We start from the raw sequence: 16599 nt of genomic DNA, 5'->3' as shown, positions 1-16599 counted from the left end.
GCGAACTTATAGAATGCCACAAAGTAAATACGGAATTAAAAAATTAAAACATTTAAATAAAAGTCAAATTAATTAATCGAGCAAATTAATTTATATGAAAAAGTTTAGCCATATTATTATATATTACACGCGAGGCGAAAAAATTCTAATTAGTAAAAATAACTAAATTAACTTAGAAATTATATTTTATTATAACTACGTAACGTGTACATATATATTTTTTTTCTCTATCGTTTTTATTTCACACACCTTTTTCAACGACTAATAATTTTTCTCTTTCTACTACTTGTTCTTTGTCTATTTGTCTTAAATCTTCCATTCCGTCCAACGCGAACACGTACATACAACGGAGCCAAAGCGGAAGTAGACCGTCTCGCTCCATACAACCATGATATTTTCCATCCACCTGATCGCTGCAGCGTGCTCAGGAAGATTGGATCGTACCAAAATATTGTCGTTACCGTCCGTTGCCGCGTGTTCCAAATCGCGGCAGTTCCGAGCATGCACTCTTGAAACAGGGCCCGGCACCAGACCGCAATTTCAAGGTGATATAAGTATCAGGAGCAATACCGCGAGAGAGAGAGAGAATGTAAATACCGCGTGCAATCGATGCAAGTCGTTTCTTCGAGTTTCCGGGAAGTTAAGAGAATGCTACGTGAACGCAATCGCGTAAATGTCGCCTATAATTTAAATTTATTACGCCAGACTCAGACGGTGGGACGTATCGATTTTAATTAAATTATTGAAACGTCGTGTAACTTTCGCGGTAGAACCGAGAGTAGAAAAATTAAACGAGACGTTACATCTCTTACTTAAGCTTTTCCCGTTCGAAAATGTGAAACCTCGCTTATACCCGATAAATGCATAATGATCTATACGCGGATTCGTCACCCCGCAATTGGATTTTCATTCCCGCTTTGACAGTTATTGCGGAAGAGACGTATAAAGGTGGATAAACCGCTATGCAAAAGTATGGCGAGTTTCTTTTTGAATTACGGCCCGGTTTTCCAATTCCGCGAGGATACATCAATCCGATTAAATCGTTTGCCAAGTCGAATCTCTCGCCGCACTCAAATCTTGTCAGCTCCTTTTTCCTTTATCGCGTCGCCGAAGAACGAACGGGGGGAGGGGAGGGCTCTTTCGGAATCGGTTCCGTGGTATGGCGTGACGCTATACCGAAAGTAATCAACCCCGACGGAGACATATCAAGAGCACCCACCGCTTCTGGCTGGTCAATAGCGAATGTCCAACTGTAACTCAAGTCGGAGCTATTCACGCTCCGCCGTACTGTTTCTATGCATTGGCGTTTAAGAATGGCATACACGTTTTATCAGCGGCATCTACGGCTGACCTTATCTCTCGCTCTCTTTCAAAGTGATAAATTGCGCTAGCTTTACAGAACCTTCCTCGCTTAGCGTATGTCATACATGGTATAGATTTTTACAGAAATTAATTTCACCGTGCATTTTCTTGTAATATCGATCGACATTATTTTAAACGTCGTATCGCAGACCCCTCGAGGAACTGATTTCCCCGAAACAAAAGGGCGCCGCGGTAAACCGGTCGTTTGCTCGCACACCCAGTCAAAGCTCGTCTATCTTCTCGCGGTTCGAGCCATCATTTCTTGCACGAGCCGTCAGGCGCAGATTACAGAGCGCGCCCGCGGACACGGTTGTTCTAAAATCTGCCCGCTGTGTGACCCGCCGCTAAAAGCAATCAACTTTAACCGAGACTTATCAGCGGCAGTCGAGCGCGGCGGGCAGCTGAATGCAGGGCGTTGCTGGGGGGCCAACTTCATTAACCGTTAGATACGTGGCCACTATACGAAGCCTCGCAGCCGCTTCGCTTCGCGCAAAAAGCTGTAATTCGCGGAATCGGGGGCGGTCAGCGCGGCCGCAAGTGCAGGGCGTAGAGTACAGTATTATTTTTCACGGGTAGTTCTTTGTGCGAGGGTGGGCGGATTCGCCGGCCCTCCGACATCCTCTTTTCATCCCCCGCGTCGTGCCGCGACAACTCTTTGCTCGCGGATCCGGTTGACCGCGTGCACGCTTGGCATTTGTCATCCGAGAATCCTTTGTTCCGGCGCGAAACAAACGAGAAACTCCCACCGCGTCTCCACCTCGTTTCCCTTCCGCCGCCAACTTTGTGCTCGCTAACGTTCCCACCGGCGGTGTAACGCCCCACGATCGCGCTAGTTTCACCCTCTGCCCTTTTCTTCGCGTCACCCCGGCTTTCTCCTTCGCGTTCCCTTGTCCTCATGTGCGACTTAATCAGAAGTTTTTTTCGCTCCGACTCGGAGGTTACTGAATTGTCTCGCCCGCTGTGTGTCTCTACTACCCAGTAAATTCAGCACCCGAGCAAGATTCCGCTTCGTTATACGGTGTTTCGTACGGCACGGAAGTGCATACGGTTAGTTACACGCTAAATTATTTTACGCTATTTAATGGACTGCTCTTTGAAAGAACCTGGAAAATGGAGATATACTTGCGAATTACAATTAAAATTACTAAACGCTGATAAAATTTATTTCTCGAATTTATCAGATTTATCAGTCTTAAATAACATTAATTTATTACATATAAATAACTATTAATTAATAATAAACTACTACAATATTAATAAAAAAAAAACTTTTCTTACGAGATAAAATTTAGAAAGAGTCTATTTCTGTTTGCTGAATATATTTTCATCAGAACGGCAAATGCAATAAAAACTACTGTTGGAGCTACTGTTAGCGCATTCGGCAAATAAACGCGAACGAGAAATATACTCGACCTAACAGAATGAGAGATTCAAAGGGGTGACTTTACGGGGTAGGTCAAGTGACTCACGGTTGGTCGGCCGGTACGTTCTCGAGAAGCCCGCCGTTAGATACGACAGAGTTCATCCGTCACGACGTTATCGCGTTGCTTGGTCCGACTACGTGACGAAGATCGAATCTCGTCACGGTAGTAGATGGTGATCGTGCCGGCATGAGAACATCGGCCTCGGGCGCTGTTTGATCGACTTGCCATCCCCTGAAGGGACTTCAGTAACGCGAATGATATCAGGCGTTGACGTTCGAGCGTTGGGAAACTGCCAAAATTATCCACACGCGTTCACGTACACGCATTGCATTACGTCGCGAAAAAGCATCTGTTCGGGTTCCACAAAACTTGGCGAATAATATCTTATGACTGCAACTAAAATCGAGAAAACTATTATAAATTAATACATTATTTTGAACATTTATTAAAAAAAAAAAAATTAAATTTGTAAAAAGAAATCTAATCGAGTATAATCTGTGTTTTTTTTTTCTTTTTTTCTCTCTCACCGCCGCGAGCGAGCTGTATGCGCGAACGAAATAATTTCCGAAGTTCCCATGCGACATTAAAACGCAAAGAAGGGGGGAAAAAAAAGAAAAAAAAAATAAAAAGGCGGAAGATCAGGCAGCTTCTTCCATCGCGAAAAGTTTGATTGCGATACGATGGCGGCACAGGGAACTTCGTTCATCACTCGGGGAATTTTCCAGCGGAAATAATAATTCCCGTGGAAACGGCGGGGCAGCCCGCGGAACCTGAGGGACAGTAAGTAACGTCGGCGCACAGCCGTCTTAATTCCTTCTACCATCTTTGTTCCGCCGCGCCAGCATCCACCCGCTGCCGCCGCTGGTTGCAGGACCGCATAAACTTCCCGACCGAAACCCCCGCGCTCCTCTTTCATCTTATATGAAGTTAATTACATTTTTATGAGCCACCATCCTTCTTCACGAACGCACTCATACACCATCGCCTTTATGTTTCACTCTGTAAGAAGCCAAGTGCGAACACTTGCCCCAACCCCACCTGCCATCTTCGCCGCCACTTTTCTCGCTTTTTGCATCATCCGCGCTTGCCCCCGCCGTATCGTTTTTCCACGACGGAATTGGTCGAACGGCAGAAATAGCGAGAGATGGCGAAGGAAAGCGCCGTGGCGGGAAGTAAATGAGAATGACTTTATTGTCCTCATTTCGAAGCGTCTACCGTGCTACCTGATTGTGAAGAGGTGCCGAGGGAGAAAGAGAGAGAAAGAGAAAGAGAGAGAGAGAGAAAAGAAGTGGAATCAAGAGGGGAGGAAGTGAATAGCGGTGGAGTTTCCCTTCGGAGAAACGGGGGAGGTTAACGCGCCGGTGGAGAAAAGTCGAGGGATGCTACCCCGTGAGTGGAGGGAAAGACGTTACGTTTTTCATTTCCTCCGCTTAAAGGTGATTTCCCGAATCACCTTTAAAGTGGAACCGACGGTGTGAGTAGTTTTTAATCTCGCCGCTTAGCCCCGGGGAGTATATTTATTGTGGAGGATATAAAACGCTGTCGGCATTGCCAGCTGTCCGGGAGCACCCCCTGTACATTTACCTGGATTCCGTTCAATACTTTTACAAACACCGCCCGCAAAATTAACATATCGGTCACAGCGAGTAAATGTCAATCAAAACGGTGCGTGCCGGAAACTAGATTCCCTCCTCCGTGCGTCAGCCTCTCTTTTTTTTCGCGTGACGTTGACAATACGTGGTGATTTGCCGCGACAATGCTGGAAAATGTTTTTTTTTCCCCTTTTCTTTTTATTTTAATTGCAAACATATGCTAATTTTCGAGATACTGTTTCGTTGAATCATTTTTGCATTCAGGGCAACAGGCGTTAAAAACTGCAACGCAACGTTCGGTGCGAAACGGATAGATAAAATAGAAACTCGCAATTCTTACCGTAGAAACTGTCTAATTTACCAGTTTTCTTTCTCGATTCGCTTACAAATGACTCAACCTTTCTCTAAACTCCCCTTCCCCACAAAACTTTTAACGACGTATTAATATAATGCTCGGAATTTCACAGTTCCTAATGCGTAGAGATTCAGAATTACTATCCCCGATATTCAATATAAATGCAAATGCAATGTTTCGCCAACTCTGCCCTTCCTCATTTTTGTCCATAATTATTTATAAGTTTATCTCATAATGCTAAGAATTATAATCTACTTTTAAATTGTTCCAAAATTATAATTTTTTCAGATTACGTTGCAAATTATAAACACATCGGCGTTTAATAGGTTATCAAAAAAAAAAACTTTTCTTCCTTTTAATTTTTATGATATAGCTCTGAATATCATCGCGGTATTAAAATAATATTTAAACTTTTAATTAAAAATTCTTTAATAAACTTTACTCAATTTATTTAAATTTTATTTGATTATTTCACATTTCGCGTTTTCCTTTACAAGCGAATAGATAAATAATAAAAAAAAAAAGGGTATGCAAACGAATGAAGGAAAATAAACATAAAATTTTAAAAATTGCACTCCACATTTCTATCAAGTGCATAATTTTCCATTCCGAAAAAATATTATTCCGCTCACTCCGCAAGTCAGTTGGAAATCTTGATTACATCACGTATAAAACTCTAATTCAACAGCGAAATTTTACAGCAAACGTACCCATGAAATGATTTTGTTTGATTTTGTAGCTACTTTTTCATTAAATATAATTAAGTTTTTTTAATTCTCAATTTGAAACTGTAATTAGAAATATTTTTAAATTAATTTTTCTATAAATAATCAAAAACCTCTCTCTGAAATAAGTAAACTCGTATTTTTCATAAATAATACTTATCCAATTGCATGATAAAAATTATACGAATAACAACGAAACAATTTCTATTAAATGTTTCAAATAAAATAATGGTAATTTACCAGATTTTTTTTTACCAGTATTATTGATCCGGGATTACTATTACGAAATTCGTTTAATCGCATAAATCTTAGGGGGACGACGCTTAACTAACGAGTAACCGGATATCCGTCGTGGGATTTAACGTCTGGTCTCATCGTTAGATTCATGATTCAATAAAGGAGTACCATGTTCAACTATTGCAATCCCCGCGAACCCTTCGCTTGCCTTCCACCTTGGCCAACTTTGTTTAAGTCTCGCAGGGTCGTTCATGATAACCTTCGCGATAAGACTGTTCCATCGAATAAGTATTTCACCCACGGCGAAACGATAAGAGCCATTCTTTTCTCTCTCGCTTCTTACTAAAGCTACCAATAAATTTCATTAACTACGTGATACTTCCGAGATAACTTGATCTGCCGAATATACCCGCTAATTTGACGAAACGTTTGCGCTGCCGAGAATAACGCGGGGATATTTCTGCAGTTATGCGAGCTTGTTTGCCCGACGGATTTCGGATTATCGCGATTGCGGTAGCCATTTATTACTTTTCTCATCGATATAACGAAAGAGATTTCTTTTTCGCCGAGCAAAATACTTCGAACCGTCTTTTCTAATTCTTACTTTATTTGTCTTTGAAAATTTGAGCGGTAGAGATTTATCCATATTCTTTTAAAAATTAAGAATGATTGCTTGTTAATCCGTATCGTGTATATGCAGCTTGAATGATGTAGAACGATTAAATAACGTGCTGAAAGTTATTTCGTGTAGTGATCATGGCAACAGATCATCAAATGTAGTTCCGCCATAAATTACGCTCACGGGCAGTTGGTCGATTTGCAAAAGCACAAACCGCATCCACCACCGCGAATTGATTTTCCCATTGAGAATTTCTCGAAACAAGTTTCCGAAAAATCATATTTAACCGCGGAGCATAATTAGCTTAATGACCATGCGCCGCGAAGTTCTAGCCGCACCTGCGGGTTATGTTAACAACTTTGATACAAATACCCTGCTATTATCGGCGTTTCATTCTCTCATCAGAGATATATATGCCCAAGTTGATTAAATTATACCTCGGGACGGGCAAACATTATTCGCCTGCTTCGAACTGCTCGCGCTCGTGCCGGGCAGAACCCGCTCGCCGAGTGTCATCGGTCGGCGGAGATTTAAATTGTGCTCGGCAACAAAATGGAAATGAGGGTTGTAGAATGGAAAATGGAAGGCAGCTTAAAATACAGAGCGAATTGGTGAGAGAGCGAGAAAGAGAGAGAGAGAGAGAGGAACGGAGCGAGAAAGAAATTGATACCGGGGACAATGTGAGCGAGATAGAAAACGGGAGAGAACGTTACACGTGCAGGTAAAAGGGGAAAGAGGCAGAAAGAGACAGACTGTTGGCGGAATTTTACAGCGGTCCCGCGCAACCATTCCGCGCTCACCCCATCGCGGAAAATAATGGCCGACGGATGCGCCTGTTGTTCCATTTTTGAATTCGCGACCATTCGTGCGGTCTTGTTTGTGCATTTTTTTTCCCTTCCCCGCCCCGCTCTGTTTGTCTCGCCGTGTTCGTTCGTCTTCCCCGTAACACGGACCAAGAGAAAACGCGCGTCTGAGAGCGCGTAACCCTCGGCCGAGGAGCCGACTCCGATAACCCCGCCACTCTTAGCGGGAGGTGCAACGCACATGTTTCAACTCCCTTGATGAATATTCACGTAAATAAGGCTGCGTGTAACGCGAGGCGGGTTAATGTAAATTCACGGTGTACATCGGGACGTTTAAGGAGACGAGAAGAGGCCGGGGAGTGGCGTGCGTTTATTTAGCCGGATAATAAAGCGCTGATAGTTATATCAATGAAACGGGAAGCGAGAAATACGCAGACTGTTATTAAAGCGTTGTAATTGTACTTCAGACGTTCAAATTAGAAGGCGATCTCTACAACGTGCAATTCGTCAAAAGCGAGAAGCAAGTTTAAATCGGTTTTAATTTAAGGAATTAAAAAAAAAAAAAAGAAAAATGGATATGAAAAGTTAGATAAATACGATTTGAAGAAGTTATAAATATAAATTCGAGCGATCGGTATGCATAACACGTACCACGGGAGGTGCGTGTTGAAAAATGGAGGTGTCGGCCGAAGAAATTACCGCGACTTTAGACGGCTTCGTTCGAAGAGAGAAGCGAGACTGCTTACCGCGGATCTTCGTTAAAATTATTCATAAAGTTAATGTAATACTGGAATCCAATTAATTCAAAGAAACGGTGCTGCGGTCTCGCGCGAAGAACTCTTACTCTTTCCGTACACCGCGCAATTCGTGAAATATTAATGACCTCGATGAAACGCAAATCTTTCAGTGACCCGCAACGTTAGTTTCGCAACAATTTTGAAAAAATAAAAAAAGAAAAAAAAATGAAATAACAGTATTTATATAGCTATTTATACAGCGCCGGACCTCGAATGGGTATACCGTTTGTTTTCCAAAGTGGAGCTTTCCGAGACGTTGCAGACGACGTCTGAAGGAGATATAAAGATCTCGGTATAGAATTCGCGATTTTCTGCGGCACAGATGGTATGGAATGATACTTTTCACTCTACATTATACGCTGCAAGCGGCTGCTTCCATTCCTGCAATTGCGGGGAAAAAACCGGAATATATTTTGTTGTCGAACAGCGAGATTTCTTCCCGTTCTTCAATCTTACTTTATCTCGAGACTATACCGAGAATAATGCTTTCCACTCAACGTTTTGTGACAATTGTAAAGCGTTTAATAGCATTGGCGAAAAATTGACGTACGGTTATCATAAACAAAAAGGACAAATTTTTTTTTTAAGAAATTTTTATATGATATTTAGCAAAAAATTAATTTATTTTTATTTATTATATATTTTTATATTATATGTCTTTATTATATTTTTAGAATTTCGTTTGATTATACATTTTGATGGCCAGTGATCTTGGTAATTTCTTAATTTTTATATTACACTTGTCTTTCCGTATATTTCAACTTTAGAAATGAGCAAGTAAAAATTCTTTTATACGCGATTTTTGTTGTTACTTCAATTATTGTCGCATGATCAGTCAGAAACCTGTGTTAGCCGTTCTATTCTCGCAGTGTGATTTCAATTCGCCAGAGGACACTTGAAATCAAGCATAGCAATGCGAAAAAGGGATTAAAAAAAAGGTGAAGCGATCGCCTACATTCAATAAAATATAATTAAAATGATTAAAATAAAATACTCTTTTTTTTAAGATCACCAATAATATCATTCTTATAAGCTTACACTCATTGTCACTTTCAAATGGCAATTTTTTTCGCACTAATGCATTTCAAGTAAAAAATTATCTACTTATTCTGATTTTACAACTATTAGTTACATCGTGCTCATTAGATATATTCGTATAAACGTTTGGACATTTTTATCTTCGAGAAGACTAGTGTTCAGAAGTAAATGCATCCCCGCCGTCGTCTAACTGTATCCTCGATCTTTTGTGCTCCATTCTCTTGTCGCTTACATACGTAGTTTCGTTTAGCAAAAGTGTTCGCCGTTCTGTTGTACCATTACTGTGAAAGCCTGCCAGCTATTTCCGGTCGGCTTGGACAATCGGACTTTCGCAAATAGCCTCGTATTTAACCACGCTAATGCCAGAAGATTTTGAAATGTAATACGCGTGAAATTAACATACCGCCACTTTAAGCGCGAGAGAAATCTCGATGTATATTTCCCCGTAACGGCATATTGCAGGCTAAGCACGAAAGAACAAGTTTGCAAAAATTTCATAAAATGGAGCTTTGCAATAAAATTTGATAACCCGGATATTATTACAATAACAGCGTGGGGCACCATCTCGAAAATAAATCTCGTGCATCTGGCCTGGCGCACAAAAGCAAGGGGAAGAACATTATGAATGCAAATAGTTCGCTTACGCGTACGGCGCGCTTACGTGGAATCGGCACTCGTTTGCCGTATCGATCGTGAATTACCGGATGATCCTAGCTTACGGCGCTCCACTCACGGAAACGTTCGTTTAACAATAACGCCGCGTTGGTGGAACAACAACGGTAACGGCAAAGCGTATCCAATAAATTAGTAACTTTATTAAAAGCGTAGGATGCGAAAATACCGGCGATTGCCGACGGCGAGTGTATCTGCTAAAAGGGCCAACTCTCCTTTCCATTTCCTATTCGACCGCATCCCCAGTACCTCTCTTAATGTCCATTTGATGGACGTGGAATGGAAAGTCCGGACATAGGCGCGCGCACTCGTGCATATGCGAAACGAAGGAGTTATAAATGGCGTGTCTCTGGCGGGTATTGTGATCTGGTGAGATAAAACGCGTTCGCGCACGCATAACGGTGTTAGTGCGTATACACGCTGCAATGTAGAAGACGTAAAGCGACCCCGAAGCCGCTTGATGACCTGTTAAGCTTGGTAGAAGATATACGTTTTCGGGTTATACGGACGCGCGTATGGACCGCGTATATGGTAATTATATCGTTACAAGCTCAGACCACAACACTAGTTTCGCATTCACGTTCGTGGTTACTCCACAGTATCCCCTTGATCACGTTAAGGGGTAATATAACTAAATCGATATAATAAAAGAACCGCTGATTACAAAAAGAAACTTTTAATGATTTATATTTCTTATATAACGTGTTAACATTATTAAAAATATGATTTTTAAAAATATAGAGAAGTATTTTTTTTGTTCTTTTTTTTTTAAATTGTATCTTGCAAATAAAAAACAGCTCAATTTTTTTGCTAAGAATTTAATCAAGTGTTAGCGTATGAATTCAATCATTTACATCAAATATATATACTTTTCGTTTAGACGAGCAGCATCCAAAATCGATATTACGCTAAATAATAACGGAAATGGGATTATTAACTAAAGTAGCAAGCAAGTTTTGAAAGGCAGGCAATCGGCATGTATACGATCGTGTAACTTCAAGCTCGTTATTCACAGGCAGAAATTTCTCTGCCTCGTTTTCCAGTCATTTCCGCGACGCGTCCAGTTTTCTCTTTCTCCCTCTTGTCCGCAGCCCTTTTGCTCCGCACGAAGATGGAGGCAGATGCGCTAAATAGCTCGCGGAGAAACCGAATCGCCGGCATCCCTGGCGTCGTGAATGCGGGCGAAGGGTGCATTTTATGGGGCGAGCATCCACCGACCTTTCTCTCGAGCTGACCTTCTTATGCTCTCATTTCGAAATCAATCACCGCGGCGTTTACGTGCTTCTCGCGATGAGCATTCTATATTTTGCATAAATAATTATCCCGAACAACATGTTTTTTTTTTTTCGGCAGGATAATTAGTCTATGTCTAATAATTTGTATTTAAGAAATAAAAAAACCATTTAATTTTCAATAATCGTCATTAAAAACCATTTAAAAATAAAAAAAAAAAAAAGAACTTGTTACATTTTACGGTGAACCAATAAAGAAATAAAATTTGAAGATATCGCTAGAAAATTTAAAGATAAGTTTTATTAACGCGATTTATTATTTTCTACAAACTCTTTACGTAGAGTACACATTAATATATGAACTAGATCGTAAATATGCGCCATCCGTTAAACATAAACGATGAAGTTGACCGCGTGTGCTTTATGGTCGCTTGATCCGATAGTAGAAGAACAAGAATTCGGTTTATGAAGGTTCAAGGGAGGGAAAGCGGAGACCCTCGTTGTGCCATCAGCCTCGCAACTTATTCATTAAACGTATACGGTAAATCAATATGATCGCAAATTAATGATAATTACGTTATCGAATATGCGTAATGTCGCAGCAAAAAATTCTCGCTCATATTTTTGGATTTAATTATCAGTTCTGTTCATAAACCGCAGTCCGCTATTATTTATTACGCGCTAAACATTGCAGCTGTTAATATTTGTTCGTTAAGTCGAAGTACATCTCGGAATATTTATGGGGATAAATGAGGAATTTTTAAGCACGTGGTAGAATGTAGTCGTCAGTGCAAGCGCGATAAAGTTAATATTAACACTGACGTTAATTTGGTTCAAGTATGAGGAAGAGGTACAAGTAAAGTACATTTTCTACGAGTTCGGCAAACATTTGGATATCATTATTGTTCTCCGGGCCGATTGCAGATGAAAGCTCCAGATATTAAATACACGGGATAAGGTTGGTGACTTTGTACGGATTTATCTTAAGGCCAAACAAATCCGCGAAATTTATAGCCCGAATTCTTTCGGCTGGTGCGATAAGCGCTTTCGCGCGAGCAATTAAACAATTCTTAATTATTCGATTGAGATAACGCGGGGAAAGTATCCCGGAGGTACTTGTTTTCCGCGCGCGTAACCTTATCTCGATGAGCAAAATGGCTATTCTTCGCGCCGAACAAGATCTCTTCCGGATTATCGTGTTTTCCTCCTTTCATTATTTGCCAAACGGACACTTATATCGTACCTAGAAATCGTTTCTCCAATTATTCGGTAATTTTATAGCGAACGATATTTGACAAAAACGGATATTTTCGAAAGCTAATCTCGCAATCACATTTCCCGACTACTGCTTACATTTCAAGTCAACTGGCGCTACGTGGAGTTAAAAAATTCTATTTAGCCGGATTTACGAGAGCGCTGAATATTCCGGGATACAGGAAGGTTTATCGCGCAAGAAAAACACTCTCGCATCTCTTCGCGGCCAAAATTTTTCTGAAAACCGATCCAACCTGCCGATCTAACTCGCACCAGCTTACTTCGCATTCGCTCGGCGTACAATAAAAACATGATCATAAAAGCGACTGACACGATATCGTTTTTACTGTACTGATCTTTCCAACGTTTTTTTTTTTTTCTTTTTTTTTCCTCTTTTTTTTTTTCCTCTGTTACTACAGAGGCGGTAGGACGTTGGATCTGATCGACGATTCATACCTGCGAAATGGCGAGTTTCATAGCGCAATACAATTTCCGACACGATGGAAAGAAACGCACGTTTATTCCAACGGGCATTTCCATGGGGGTTCAATTGTACAAAGGCACAAGAGACTCCTCGCGTACATAAAGCACGCGCAAAAGTTTTCACGAGCGTTAAACCAAAAGTACCGAAATGCGACACGCGGAAGGCGACTAGGCCGAGTGGCCGTATAATTTATGCGATCATAGATGTAATCGCATTTGAATATTCACAACTATGCGCGCGTCGCCGAAAGAGAAGGACGAGGAGGAAGCCAGTAACTTTATAATTACCAAGTAAATTACCTTTCCCCCGGTCCCCTGGCCCCCTCCCCCACCCGCCCAGTTAACGTCAAACCACGTACGAGGGTGAGCGCGCGCTCCGTGGAAGGTGAATTTATTGAAAATTAAGTCCGATTTTATCGCGCGGAAAGTTTCCAATTTTCCACGGTTACTTTCGCGTTCTATTTCGACGGCCGCGAAGAATTTGTGACGAAAGCCGACGGAGTGCTTAATAAACGATCCTACTTTCCCTCCATCCAGCTCGCGCTATCGCTTCTCTCCATATCTCTCATAGCTCCTTTTCCCCTCCATGTATTCTTCACCACTTTTCATCATCTTTGTGAAAACAAACTCGCCGTAAGATCGTTAAAATATCCTCCGTGAAATTGTCGAGCGAATTTAAAACGATATCCCCCGATGCCCAGGTCCAATCCCCGTTGCATCGACAGTGAAACTTGAAATATATATATGAATGAGATTTTGCAAAATATTAAGTAGCCTTGCGAAAAATTTATTACGTCATTTTACAGCTTATCTCATTTTAAGTGTATTAATTTTTTTTTCTCTTTATATTTATTATATATATTTTTATTTATTTTATTTTTTTTTTTTTTATTACAAGCTGGCTGCATCAAAAGGTGCGATTTATCAAACTCAAAAGCTAGATCTGGTTATAATAAGACCACCCATCAATCTCAGATATTAAAACTTTTTTTTTTTGTTTCTGCACGAACAATGCGTCCGATTTAGGTTTCCGTATGAATGACTCGCAAAAGTTTCGCTCTCCGTAACACGAATAGGGGTAGGTGCAGGCGTAATATGGGAAAAGACTGGACCCGGAGGGTAGAATGTGGGAGGGGGAGACGCAGGGACGGAGGCGAACACAAAATACACAGAGTTACCTAATGGAATACGAACTTCCGATAACTATTGTAATGAAATTATCTGAAAACTGTCGGGGCGCCCGCGCACGGGGCGCACTAACACGAAATTAATGCGCGACCGAGCGTTATATGTTTTACTCGTTAAATTCCGAAATTACTGCATAGGCGTTTGCGTTTCGCGCGTCCGCCTTTTTGCATTTTTATTGTTAAATAACGAAACGCAAACGAGGCGGCGGCCGGTGTTGCGACATCACGTATAAATTATTGACGAAATGTCATCGACGTATGGACAGAGATTTCGATCTGAAATGCAAATTTATAAGCCCCAATGTGATCATATCGATAATACACGGTTGTATAAATCAAACAGGATTTAAAACAGTAATGTTATATTAACCACTTTCGATTACTGTTCGCGTTATATACACAATGCGAACTACTTGCAATTCCAATCGTGAATTTTGAAATATCAGGGCGGTTTCACACGGAATGTAAATATGTGGATGCGAGCCAACTGACATATTGGACTTGGCCATAAGATAGCTGTGGTATTACATGTACATATAATATAAACAGTAATAGCTATTGTTTCTCCAATAAAAGAAAAGAAACGGGGTTGATTTACTGTATCATTTGCCGTAATCGTCGAAGTTTTCACATAAATAATCGTGAGGCGGGGGTCATCGTTTTAAGCGTGATATCTTTACCAAAAGTGTCGATAAAAAACAAAAAAAAAAAACAACAAAAAAACAGAAGCTACGCCGCTGTAGTTCTTTTGCCCCTTTAAGGAAAAATCTGCGTAAGAAAAAGGAAGAGAGCAAGTGTTGGGAGGAGGGAGGGGTAAGGATTTATTCCGAATTCAACGTGAGCTGAAGTAAAATGAGTCCCTTTTATCGGCGGATATTCTCATTTCTCTCTCCCGCTGACTTTACGACGCTCGTCGGTTCTCTGTTTCGACTTTTATCGGTCCGCCCTTCGCACGCGCCGTCTCCCTTCCGCGCGTATATCTATCCCGAGGACAGACAGTAGAAAAAAAAAAAAGAGAGAAAGGGCCGAATTTATTTATAAGCATTACCCCCGGGAGAAGGACAAAGTGGAGTCGTTTCGCCGGTCGAAAACTGTAAAACGCCTCTTAACCGCTCGACCACGCTCGTATTTCAATTACGCGGATTTGTATGCCGCGTCGTCGTTCCACTCGAATAAGGAAATGCTTCAGCTGATGTTCATGTCGGGGATTTTAGGAGGGACGCGGGAATCCTCAATGGCCATTGTCGGTGGAATTACTCGAAGAGCAGTATTGGAGGCAAATGTCGAATGGCATAGCGTTGGAATATTTACTGCTCCGTGCGTGGTTCCGATCGAACACGTGAAGGATATTTTTAATTGCAAATCACACGATTGGTTCAGAATTTCTGTAAAAAATATGACGTTTAATTTGGCCGATACACTTTGGGCTGAGTAGCTTCGATTCCGAGCCGATCGTCGCTTTTTAAACTTACAACATGTTTTCTATAACGCGTATAGAAGGAGGAAAGTTTAATTAACTTAATTGAAGTTGGCTCTAAGCGACGTTGGTGCAGGTGGCCCTAAATGGATTATATCTAGGATTTGGGGCAGTTTAAATCGTATGCGGAAGGTTCCCACGAGGCGACAGGCAACTCCAGAAACCGGCGGGGGCTGGCAATATGCGAGTGAAATTCCGTATCAACGTTAAATCCATACGGAAGTACACTCAGTACGTGTGCCCGTAGAATGCCCGACATAATTACACAGTCGTGGCCGCATAACGGCATTTAACCAGTCGTCGTATTCGTAATTGCCGAATTACTGCACGCCGCGGAAATGAAACAAATCAGGAACGAAGCATATGCATATACGGATGCTAATTAGCTGACGATGCATCTTGAAATGAATCACGCGTCGACGGTGGATACACGGTCTAAACGCGGGGTCGATTAAACGTGACATCCCGAAAGTTAAATTGCGTTTACTTAATGGTAATCCGCGTCTAAATGCGCTTACGTGTTACGCTACTCCGAGCGTAACCTGCGAAGCGCATATCTACTTCACATTGGTTTAATGTTAATTCTCTATTTAGGCGCAAAATGGTGTAAGATTTGAGTGCCGCTTACAATCTTTAAGTATCCGTTTATTACTAAATTATGAATATAATCTTCTTGCGACGTAAAGATTTATAATTGAGGAAATAAATACTTTTATGAATACTCTCGCAACAGCGACGATCGAGTACATTAAATTTTAATTTAATCGGAGGAACTCGGGGAGATCGAATTTTGAGGCACGCGGCGTGATTAATATTGATATGATAAACGTCGGTACAATTGAGCGTTCGCGTCGCGGCGAGGGAATCGTAGGAACCGGCGCGAGGGAAAGCATCTGTTTGATGCTGTTATTTCGTGTCTCAATTACATCGCAACTAACCCATTTCGTGGGGCAATGGCTCGGAATAATTTCCTCAACAAAATTGCCACACGCCATTCTCCTCCGCGGACTCTCGCGGGACTCGGCAACAAATGTCTTCTTGTTTCAAACGACGTCGATCCCGAATTCTCATTATACTCTGCGTAGATGCGCCCAGTTATGTCGACCGATTTCGCAAGCTTTGTAACATTATTAATTTATTAAATTGTCTTTCCGCGAAAAGATATATCGTTGTCCGATATTATCGGTACTCTCAAACAAAAATTAGAAATTTACAATTAATTAAAATATCAATAAAAAAAAAAAAAAAAGATGTGTGAACACATTGCAAGCATGTAGAACAAATGCATGAAGATAAACTTTGGCTTGCGCCAATATTTACGTGTCATGCTTATCACTTCTTT

The sequence above is a fragment of the Cardiocondyla obscurior genome, linkage group LG25, assembly GCF_019399895.1.
Source record: "Cardiocondyla obscurior isolate alpha-2009 linkage group LG25, Cobs3.1, whole genome shotgun sequence".
Taxonomy (NCBI): domain Eukaryota; kingdom Metazoa; phylum Arthropoda; class Insecta; order Hymenoptera; family Formicidae; genus Cardiocondyla; species Cardiocondyla obscurior.
The sequence above is the reverse complement of the archived record's forward strand: the minus strand, read 5'-3'. Positions refer to the sequence as shown.